Source organism: Trichomycterus rosablanca, chromosome 24 (assembly GCF_030014385.1).
Source record: "Trichomycterus rosablanca isolate fTriRos1 chromosome 24, fTriRos1.hap1, whole genome shotgun sequence".
NCBI classification, from domain to species: Eukaryota; Metazoa; Chordata; class Actinopteri; order Siluriformes; family Trichomycteridae; genus Trichomycterus; species Trichomycterus rosablanca.
In genome coordinates, this window is record NC_086011.1 from 12,221,866 (window position 1) to 12,234,026 (window position 12,161).

General features: G+C 38.6%; 1 protein-coding gene across 2 annotated transcripts in view; it reads right to left on the reverse strand.

Moving 5' to 3' along the window:
- kaznb (kazrin, periplakin interacting protein b) overlaps nt 1-12,161 on the reverse strand; it is a 165,578-nt gene that overhangs the window by 33,901 nt on the left and 119,516 nt on the right. The window lies entirely within an intron of this gene.

Genomic DNA, 12,161 nt, shown 5'->3' on the forward strand with positions numbered 1-12,161 from the left:
GATTTTTTAAAATTCTTTAATGATAAGATAGAAAAAATACGACTTCAGAGTCAGAGTGTGTCACCTGCCAATGTTAAGTATAAACTCACTCTGAGCAGCATTGGTGATAATAGTGATGATAATAGTAACAAGGTAATTCAACTAAATTCCTTTAATCCAATCTCCCAAAATGAACTAACTGCGTTGATTAAATCATCAAAGTCATCATCGTGTATACTCGATCCTGTTCCAACTCGTTTACTTAAAGATTTACTCCCAGCTATTGTAGAGCCCCTGCTTACATTAATCAATGCATCCCTTAGCCTTGGGTATGTACCTAAATTGTTTAAAAGTGCCATTATTAAACCCCTGATTAAAAAACCTAATCTTGATCCACATGTACTATCTAATTATAGGCCAATTTCAAACCTTCCTTTTGTCTCTAGGATATTAGAAAAAGTCGTTTCCAAACAGCTATGTTCTTATTTGAATGAAAATTGTATTCATGAAAAATTTAAATCTGGATTTAGACCCAACCATAGTACAGAAACCGCATTAATTAGAGTAGTTAACGAGTTGTTAATGCCTTCTGATAATGGATGTGTCTCTTTTCTTGTTCTATTAGATCTTAGTGCAGCGTTTGATACGGTCGATCATAACATTTTACTGGATAGGCTAGAAAATACAGTAGGTGTTAAAGGACTCGCACTCTCTTGGTTCAAATCATATTTGACTGACCGCTCTCAATTTGTTTATGTAAATAATAAATGCTCGGAAACTACAAAAGTAAAGTGTGGTGTTCCACAGGGGTCGGTACTGGGACCGCTATTATTTACACTCTATATGCTTCCACTAGGTGAAATTATTCATAAACATAATTTTCACTGCTATGCAGATGACACACAGCTGTATATATTAGCCAAACCAAATGATACTGACACAATCAGTAAGATAGAAGATTGTGTAAACGACATAAAAAACTGGATGTCGTGTAATTTTTTTTTACTTAATTCAGATAAAACAGAGGTTTTACTTGTTGGCTCTAAAGCTGCAAGAGACAAGTTGTCTAACCTGGTGCTAAACCTAAACTCTTTCTCTGTTACTCCCAGCCCAGATGTAAAAAACTTAGGTGTCACAATAGATTCAGATCTATCCTTTGATACACACGTCAATAATATTACTAGAGTTGCTTTCTATCATTTGCGTAATATTTCTAAAATAAGAAATATACTATCTGTTAATGATGCCGAAAAACTGATCCATGCGTTTATAACTTCTCGTTTAGATTATTGTAATGCTCTTCTAACTGGATGCTCTGGTAGATCCATACACAAACTCCAGTTAGTTCAAAATGCAGCAGCTCGAGTGCTAACTAGAACTAGAAAATTTGATCATATCAGTCCTGTTCTATCATCTCTACACTGGCTGCCAGTTCAATTCTGCATTGATTACAAAATACTTTTACTAACCTATAAAGCGCTACATGGTCTGGCTCCACAGTATCTGAGTGAACATATTAATCACTACAACCCAGCGCGTCCACTTCGCTCACAAGATGCAGGGTTACTTATAGTTCCTAGAATTAAAAAGATCACGGCTGGTGGAAAAGCATTTTCTTACAAAGCTCCACAACTTTGGAATAATCTTCCTGCCTCTGTTCGGGATTCGGACACAGTCTCAATGTTTAAGTCTAGACTGAAAACATATTTATTTTCTCAGGCTTCTGATTAGTATAGACAAAGGTGCAGAGCTTGGGGGTTCTTGGTCATAGAAACTTGTGGTGATCAGGGGTTGCTGTCGTTCTGCCTCTCTTGTCCGATCACTCAGGTTTGGGTAGGGGAGGTGGACGCTGATGTCCTATGAAAGCCTTCATGACCTTGTTACCTGCTTGCTCTCCCTTTTAGTTATGCTGTAATAATTAGGGCTGCCGGAGTCTAAAACTCTCTGTAAAACTGTTTTTACTCAACTAGCATTGTGCATTATTTACTACATTCTCTGTTGTTTTACCCCGAGGGCGTTCTGATGGAAACCTGTTTACCCGCGAGGTTAAGGATTAAAGTCGAGACTGCAGTGCCAACAATGCTGCTCCTGCCGGATGTGACGGGTCTGGAGTAATTGCACCAAGAATGACAAGAAATCACTACAGACATTATTGAAGACTAGACCGAATAACAACTCTATTATTATTTATTTATTTATTTACTGCCAGTTATAACTTTTAGTTCATTTAATTCTGTGTTTGTATGATTTGTGTAAATCCTATTTATTTAAAGTATCCTCCAGACCACCCAAGAAGGATGGGCCCTGCTGAGTCTGGTTCCTCTCAAGGTTTCTTCCTGTAATTTTCAGGGAGTTTTTCCTTGCCACAGTCGCCCTCGGCTTGCTCAACAGGGTTCTGTTGAGTTGTATCTGTTGGTCCTGGATTTTGTAAAGTTGCTTTGAGACAATGTCTATTGTGAAAAGCGCTATATAAATAAATTTGACTTGACTATACTCACAACAAAATTTTGAGTTTATGTTTAAAAACAACCCCTCCCGCTCCCCAAAAAAACCCCAAATCTCTTCCTTCTGTAGGCTAATCAGGTTTAGCGCTTTTTGTGGTGTTAGAAATTTGTAACATTTCACTGACAAACATTTTAGTGATATTGCCAAAACAAAATTGGAATTCCTAAATGATGCAAGAAAGTGAGTGATACTCACACTAATGTACTAAATCCCAGTATGACTGCCTGACAGTTACTGAGGCTGGTTTATGTTACAGCATTAGTTTACAGGTCCCACTGTGACGTCCTGTTGTGTGATGAGATGAAAAACTCAATTATAGTGAGAAATATCAAATGAGACCATATCTCTAGTGAGAACTGATTCACACAAAAGCAATCAGACCCATAATTCCCTCAAATACATATTTCAATCGATTTTCACTCCCACCCTCACACATGTATCATCTCAAATGCCACAGTGATCATCCAACCACTTCTTAGCACTTCTTAGTGCTTCTTAGCCTCACAACCCAGACACAAATCAAAGCAAGACTAAGCCAGCCTCACCATCCAGAAGAGTCAAGAATTGGCTTGTATATGTTAATACCTGTTTATAGTGCCATGAAGAAAAACATAACTGAACGATATCTTCCTGAAAAAATGACAAGGTAAGGCAGACATTTGAATGTCTGTGACTAATGGTGTTACAAAATATTGGTGCCCAGGTGGCGCAGCGGGATATTGATATTGAAGGGGTCCGCTAAGGACTGCGCACGGGTCGGAGGAGGCGTGAGCAGGAAATATACCTTCCTCGAATGCAATCAATCCCCAGCAGCAAAAGACTACGCTAAATCGGGAGAAAAATGGGGAGAAAAATGGGGGGAAATGCATAAATAAATAGATAAATAAATAAATATTTATTGTGTTACAAATTATATGTACTGAAAAATATAAGTAAGTTGTCAGGCTATACAGACCTATGCACTGCTCGGACAGTGGTTTTCCTAAAAGACAGCTGTGCCTCTGTGGTCAGTGATATATTACACTAGTGATAAATTACCAGTCAGACTTCTACACAGACATGATTGGCTAAGCCTTTGGGCTGGAAGGGGGTGACAAAAGCCCAGCAATGGACTCCGGCCTTGCGCATAGTGCCTCCACCAGAACTGCTGCGAGCCTGACCAGGATAAAGTAGTTGATGAAAATAAAAATTCAAAGATCTTATTATTGTACAATATTAACACCAGCATTTTGTTATAAACATGGTGTTATATACAGTGGATTCACAAGTTCTACTCCTACTACTTTTAATTTGGCCAAATGCCCTATTTGGCCAGATGGCCAACTTTAACAAGGGTAAAGATAAAGGTTGTGCTTTTTCCATTTCAAAATGATTGGTCCTGGGAACACTTAAAGCCTTAGATATTGTTTTATATTTTTACTGTGCCTTCTATACCATGACGCAATGTGATCAGGGACAGATCTTTTCATGCCTTGGTTTTAATTCTGATAATGCAGTGTAAATTGTGTGCCAATACAGACGCAGATGTGTGACTTTCCAAACTATGTCAAACAGTTTAAAAGTGTCAAGGATAATTAGAGCAAACAGGATGCACCTGAGCAAAATTTGAAATGCACCTGACAACAGCAGGGAGTTTTTTCACTTTAATGAATGAGAGATTTTAGTTTTTGTCATGAAAATAAACACCGATCAGCCATAACATTAAAACCACCTCCTTGTTTCTATACTCACTGTCCATTTTATCAGCTCCACTTATCATATAGAAGCACTTTGTAGTTCTACAATTACTGACTGTAGTCCTTTTGTTTCTCTGCATGCTTTGTTAGCCCCCCTTCAATGATCAGGACCCCCACAGGACCACCACAGAGCAGGTATTATTGAGGTGGTGGGTCATTCTCAGCACTGCAGTGACACTGACATGGTGGTGGTGTGTTAGTGTGTGTTGTGCTGGTATGAGTGGATAAGACACAGCAGTGCTGCTGGAGTTTTTAAACACCTCACTGTCCATTTTATCAGCTCCACTTATCATATAGAAGCACTTTGTAGTTCTACAATTACTGACTGTAGTCCTTTTATTTTTCTGCATGCTTTGTTAGCCCCCTTTCATGCTGTTCTTCAATGGTCAGGACCCCCACAGGACCACCACAGAGCAGGTATTATTGAGGTGGTGGGTCATTCTCAGAGTTTTTAAACACCTCACTGTCACTGCTGGAATGAGAGTAGTCCACAAACCAAAAATATCCAGCCAACAGTGCCACGTAGGCAGCGTCCTGTGACCACTGATGAAGGTCTTGAAGATGACCAACTCAAACAGCAGCAATAGATGAGCAATTGCCTCTGACTTTATGTCTACACTGCAGTGCTAAGAATGATCCACCACCTAAATAATACCTGCTCTGTGGTGGTCCTGTGGGGGTCCTGACCATTGAAGAACAGGGTGAAAACAAGCTAAAAAGGTATGTAGAGAAATAGATGGATTACAGTCAGTAATTGTAGAACTTCAAAGTGCTTCTATATGGTAAGTGGAGCTGATCAGTGTATATTCTTTCATATTTGTTACTCTTGTTATTGTTTTTCATATACAACAAAGACACCGTGAGACATTATTTCCAAGCTTTCCAGCTATGTGATGTAGGCTAAAATCTCTCAACAAACAGCTTACTCTGCTGTCTGTTGCTCGACTTTAGAGCAGCGAAAACATTTTCTGTGGACTGACAAATCACGCTTCTCTATCTGGCAGTCTGATAGTTTGGGTTTGGCAAATGGCAGGAGAATGTTACCTGCCTGACTGCATTGTGCCAACTGTAGAAAGAAGTTTGGTGGAGGGGGGATACTGCTGTGGGGTTGTTTTTTAGGGGTTGGCCTAGGCTCCCTAGTTCCCTAGTTAGGAAATTGTGATGCTTCAGCATACCAAAATGCTCCAGACACTTGTATGCTTCCAACTTTGTTGGAACAGTTTGGGAAAGACCCTTTTCTGTCCCAGTATAACTGTGCTTCAGGGCACAAAGCAAGGTTCATAAAGGTGTGGTTGAATGTGTTTGGTTTGGAAGAATGTGACTGGTCTGCACAGAGCCCTGACCTTAACACCTTTTGAATGAACTAGAACAGAGATTGCAAGCCGGGCCCTGCCGTCCAACATCAATCTGACCTCACAAATGCTCTTCTGGCCGATCAGGTAAAAACACACACTAGCACACCAGAGCTGGGATCTCGACTACATTGTATCGAGTCTCAGCACTGCCTGTCGGCTGGGCTGAGCAGCCACATGAACAATGACTGGCCTGTTGTTCTTATAAGGGTAGAGCATTAAGTTAGATAGAGACTCTCTCATGACTGATGCAACTATGACCTCTGCTGGCTGGTTGATGGCGCCTGCACAGGGGTGGGGAAGGAGTGCATTGATCAGGGTGTGTCTCTCTGTACACAGAGCTGATCTGCAGCTGATCTCGTCTAGTGTAGGTGACAAAATGCACACGGCTGCTGCTGGACGTGCTAAAAATCGGGAGAAAATGCATAAACAAAATATATGCATATCCTCCAAATGACTGCCTATGGATTTAGAATGGGATGTCATAAAAGCTCCTGTAGGTGTGGAGGTGTACCAATACTTTTGTCTAAATAGCTCTAGCTATTAGCTCTAGTGTCTAGTACACACACACACACACACACACACACACACACACACACACACACACACACACACAAACACCCCCTTTTCTTATGGACAAGCTGCCTTCTTAAAGTTTCAAAGAAAAATAAATACTGCTAATGTAAATCTGCTAATAATATTTACCTCTTTGAAGTCACACAAATGGTCTCCCTGTGTTAAAATACCAACAGTACCCCCTACCACATTCAAAATTACTGTAGGGAGGTTCGACCTTCCAAAACCTACCATTAACTTTTATTATAAAAGCTCTATAACCGAGCAGCTCGTGAACCCTGGAAAGTAACAAAGGACAGATCTCACTTTGTCCTGGATTTAACTTCTAACATCAGTGACCAATTAGTGGAGCAAACAAATACCCAATTAGCATTTTTGAGGGCAGGAGCTTAACATCAGTAAAACAATCAGTGGGGCTGGCTGCCCTAGTGAATACCCAATCACTTGAGGGGGTTTTGAGGGAGAGTTTACTGGATCTTCAAAAAGCTTTTATTACAAACCGTATAAAATCAAAAGGAATTGCCTTGTGAATGACGAGGATAAGAGCACAAATGTATACAAAAAAAGTTCTAAGACTGTAAAAAGTTCTTAATGAAAAGAAAGATGCACAGCAAGGCAGTAAAACAAAAAGTCATGAAAAGTCCTGAAAAGTCATGACAGAGCAAAAGTCATGACAACAGAAAATAGCAAACAAGCAAAATTGTATGTACTCTTAAGCTTACTGTAGAAAACACATGGAAAAGACTGTTAAAAAAAAAAGTAGCTTTTTGTGTAACTTGAAATGGCAGAAATCATAAGCAAATGAACAAACAAAATTGTTAACAAAGAGAATCAGTGGGGGAAAGAGAGTACAGGTGAGGACAAAACAGAAAAGAGTGAGTACAAGTCAATTTCAGTCCTTTTAGTGTTAATTGTGTTACTATTAAATGTTTCTGAATGGAATTATTGTAAAAGATAATAAGAATGATCTTAATATAATATTAATAATATTAAAATAATATAAAAATAGCAAGTAATTAGTAAACAAAAAGTATAAATTAGAATATAAATTTGCAAACAAAGTGAGATTACACTGGTAGTTCTTCTGCCATTTATAGCCTGTTTTCTTCGAATGTCTGTGACACCCTAGATTTTGAGCTAGTTTCAGCTTCGAACCGAGGAGTTCAGAATCTCTGCGCTGGTGTGCTAACGGAATATCCCGCTGCGCCACCTGGGCACCTGCAACTAAATATATTTTAAACATATTTTTATTGCTATCTAGTTTGGGTGTCATGTTTAGATTCATTTCTATAGTATATGGTGCTGTGAAGGACAGAAAACAACTGTCATTCCCACCAAGGCTATACACTATGTAGTTCTGTGGTAAGAACACCCCATCAAAATGTAAGAACAGCTTTTATAGCACAACAGTGCCAACCATATCCCAAAAATCATAAATTACAGTGCTAGCAAGCTTTTACCAGTGATTGCTTATTGTGCTGCTATTGTATTTTGTATATTTTAGACTGTTCGCTCACTAGTTAAAGTCTCCTTAATGCTGCTTTTTAATGTATCTTGGTACAGCCCACTCAGCTCCAAAGGCGCCGTACAATGACTGCTGCTTTCTAAGAAGCTGGGAAATGCGAATAAAAAATTTCATTTGTACTGTATACGTGTATATAAAAAATAAAGGCATTCAATCTTCCCTAGATTATCTTTAGTGTGTGTGTGTGTGTGTACTAGACAACTTTAAAACAGGGGCCGTTCTAAAAAGCTCAGAACAAAAGAAACCTTTGTGGTTGTAAGGTAAAGCCATAATGCACCAAACAGAAAATCATCACAATACATGATTACAATCCCCTTTCATTCAGCCTTTTATATTGCTTTCCTTTTTGATAAAGTACAAAAGGAATGTTTCAACATCATCATCAAAAACAGAAACCATTAAAAAAAGACCAGCCCTGGAGCTTGGGCTCAAAACAAACACAGAAGTTGTATCTGCTGTGTTTCCTGCACACGTCTTACAAGTATTCTTCAGAGATTTGTGCTGGGGTTAGCATAAATCTTTCTGTGAAAATTACACAATCAGTCCAATGGATTCAGCCATGTGACAACATGTTTCTGCTGGGTGTTATAGTTTTAGGCCTCTAGAAGAAGATTTCCTATACACTCTGAACAAACACACATTTCCATTTCAGCTCCAGGATCCTTCGATTCAGATGTGCAGGAAAATCAGTTTATGAGGCAAGAAAGGTTAACGTACAAACCCCAGTTCCAGAAAATTTTATTCTCTTGAATCTTTATGTAATTGACACAAGTAAAAAAGATGTTTAGAAATTAGAATTTGATGCCTGCAACACACTTAAAAAAAGCTGTGACAAAGGCATATTTGTTCCATCACCCTTCCTATTAATGAGACCTTTTAATTGTTTGGTAACTAAAGACATAAATTGTTGCAGTTTTGCAAGTGAAAATTTTCTTCACTCTTGCTTGACAGGCTTGAGAGATTTCAGCTGCTTAACAGTCCATGATCACCATAATCTAATTATCATCTTTATAACACACCATACATTTTCAATAGGCGACAGATCTGGTCTGCAAGCAGGCCAGTCAAGCATGCTATTATCATTGTCATGCCACTAGTAATAAAAAAACATTATTGATGGTAATACTAACAATAACAATAATGCATTTTTTTTTATTAATGATGCAGAAAGAAACAGTAAACACAGCCCTTGTTAATCAGCCTACCAGCAGTATAAAAACTTTATTGTTTAAGTGGTCAGAAACTGCCCTTTGGTTAATTGTAATTGAGTGGGTGTAGCTAGGCAGAACTGACATCTATTGTATGTAGCCAAATCCTGGACAAAACTTTTAAAACTGCAGGTACGGCACCGAGGTGGCGCAGCAGAATATTCCACTAGCACACAAACGGTGAGATTCTGAACTCCTCGGTTCGAAACTCGGCGTTGCCTCCGGTTGACTGGCCGCCATCTAGCTGGCATAATTGGCAGTGCCTGCATCAGATACTAACTGGCCACTGTATCTGCAGGGTGGGGGTCGGACTATGTGTGTGTGGGTGGGTCTTCATATGCTGTGTAAGGACCCTGATTGGCGGAAGAGAGGCCTGTGCAGAATGCAGGGGCGAGAAGAGGAGGGCTGTGCACGTGTCGGAAGAGGCGTGTGCAGCAACATGCTCTCCTCTGATGCAATCTGGTATCCTCAGCAGCGGAAGACAATTTGAGTGTGCCAAATCGGGAGGAAAATGTATGAAAAAAATGCAGATCATAATAGGTAAAATATAAGCTTTAAACCTTAAGCAGCCTAACATAAGGCTTACATGTCATTTTAAAGGTGAATACTAGACACTGCATTTGCCTATAAATGCAGTGTGACATGAATAAAGGTGGGTTAAGAAAATGACAGAAGTCTCTTACGTTGCTCATACACGAAATGCAGCAGCACATCCCAGACAGGATGTAAATCTTCCCAGACAGAGCCAGTCATGGCTGTATGTAAATGCCAGACTGGCCAATAGCACAGCTGGTGATTTGAACTCTGGATCCCATTGGTAGTGGGCTAGTGAAATGTACCCCTGTGCCATGCGAGTGCCTTAATATAATAATAAATAAAGATTTTGTATTTCTGCCCTGCTAGAGTTGCATTGGTCAACTGTAATTTCCCTAAAGCAAACAGACCAGACGAGTTTAGGACAGCCAAGTACTAAAGCACATATAATGCAAATAAAGGTTTGTTCTTTTTTGCAACACAACAGAGTTTCAAAATAGCTTTAAAAGCATTGATAACATAGGAACTGTTCTTCACTGATTGCAAAGCAGCCACAATTAATAAATAAATAAAGCTAATGCATGCAAGATGGGTTTTAACTGTCAATTTAACAAGTCTGCTAAGTGTAAAAGCAGTCAGAATGGCAAGTAAATTGACAATTTATCAAGATAAAGTACAATAGCCAGGTAAATATTGGTTTAATTTATGTTAACAACATTGATACACGCCCATGTAAAAGAGATACAGAGGCAACAGGTTTAAAACAAAAACCTTATCTGTTCTGTACCAGTACAGTAATATAACTGAAGAACTTTAAAGTAATACCAAATGTGCGGTACATTATACAGTATGTTATTATTTATGTGAAAACACAGTATACACAACTGTTACAGGGTTTTAAATCTCCCTCATCAAAGTTTCTCTATTCCTCGGACAAATCACAAAAACCTACTTCCATGTGATTTGGAAAATCCCGAACATGTCGGGTCACACAGAAACTATATTACCAAGAAACAAGTGGCCATAACAATAATCCTCAAGGACACAGAGCATGCAGTTAATTTACTGACAGTATAAAATGAGATTTAAAATCCCAATATAATATATGGTTACCCCCCTTGCTATGTAAAATCAATTTCCAACAGTACAATGTGTAAATGTATAATAATAATAAAAAAACCACTGTTGGAAACCAGTAATGGCCAGTACTTCTGCTAGCAGTTTTAGAATGAGAGTATGGGGCCTGTCCGTAAGTGTTCGTCTAACCAAGTGAGTTGAAAACACTTGTGCGGATGTTCAACACACTGAGAGCAGCCAAAAAATAGATTTACATACGTCATGATGTTTAGTAAACATTGTTTATGGTATCAGCTACTTATCACAGTTCTGTTAACTAATAGCAAGGCAATAAAATTAATCAATTCTATTTATTAAAAATGAATTCATTCATGGACTAGTGGACTTTGACAGAAAGATAGATAGATAGATAGATAGATAGATAGATAGATAGATAGATAGATAGATAGATAGATAGATAGATAGATAGATAGATAGATAGATAGATAGATAGATAGATAGATAGATAGATAGATAGATAGATAGATAGATAGATCACTCTATTAATCTCATAGGGAAAGTCAGTAAAGGTTATCGACAAGTTTGCCCAAAACATCATCATATGTCTTTTCTTTTCAAGCAATGAACGTCAGTGATGAGTGTGTTTAGCATGATACAAGGTGTGTTTTTGGCTGTAGGTTAAGGCACTGAGAGCATTGGGTTGCGCTGCTCTAAAATGTTGCTTTGGATGAATTATTACAGCTGCAGACCACAATGATTATTACTGCTTTGGAATTGGGATGTGATGCTCTATAACAGGGGTGTCAAACTCATTTTCACCGAGGGCCACACCAGCATTATGGTGGCCCTCAAAGGGCCGATTGTACCGTGTCCTAAAGTGATTGTACATTCTTGTACATTTTAGGATCATGTGTAAATATGTGTAACATCATCTACTGGCGGGCTGTGTCACTTTGCAGGTCACAAAATCAGCATGCATTTTGAAAGAGCAGTTTGTTTAGGATTTTACAGTGTATTTTTAAGACAATCATTCTGCCCTCACTAATAGTTTATCCCCCTTTCCCAGCTAGACAGACAGACAGATAGACAGACAGCTCCCTTCAGAATACAGTCGGTTTATTTGCTTCCCAGCTGTGTGATACACTGTGTGCATCAAAATGAAGTAAAAATACAAACAATAAAAACAATAAAGAACTTAATACAGTAAAGGCACACAGCTGTAGTCAAGTGTTACATCTGGTACAATATGAGATTTAACCAAACGTAAAATAGCGCTAACAAGGTAAAATTTTGTATAAAGATACTAATTGCTATAGTAACGGTAACAACAGTATTTAATTACGGTAAATTTGTAACTAAAACGCTGTGATATACTCACTAAACATTCACTAACAACTGAGAATATAAACGCCACTACTTACAGACGAGGCTTTGGTATTATACTGAAAGATAATTATTTGTATTTATTTATTATTGTTTACATTACTGACTACGCTACCCCGCGTTCTCTTTGCCGTAAAAGTCACATGGCTTCTTAGTGAAGGTTAAAGTTAGTTGCCATGACTACGATGTCACGGTTGTCTCTTAAAGGCGCAGGAGTCCCGTTAAATTATAAGCCCGTCTCTGTAACGACTCGAACCATCACAACAATCGTACAGTCGTTAAACCT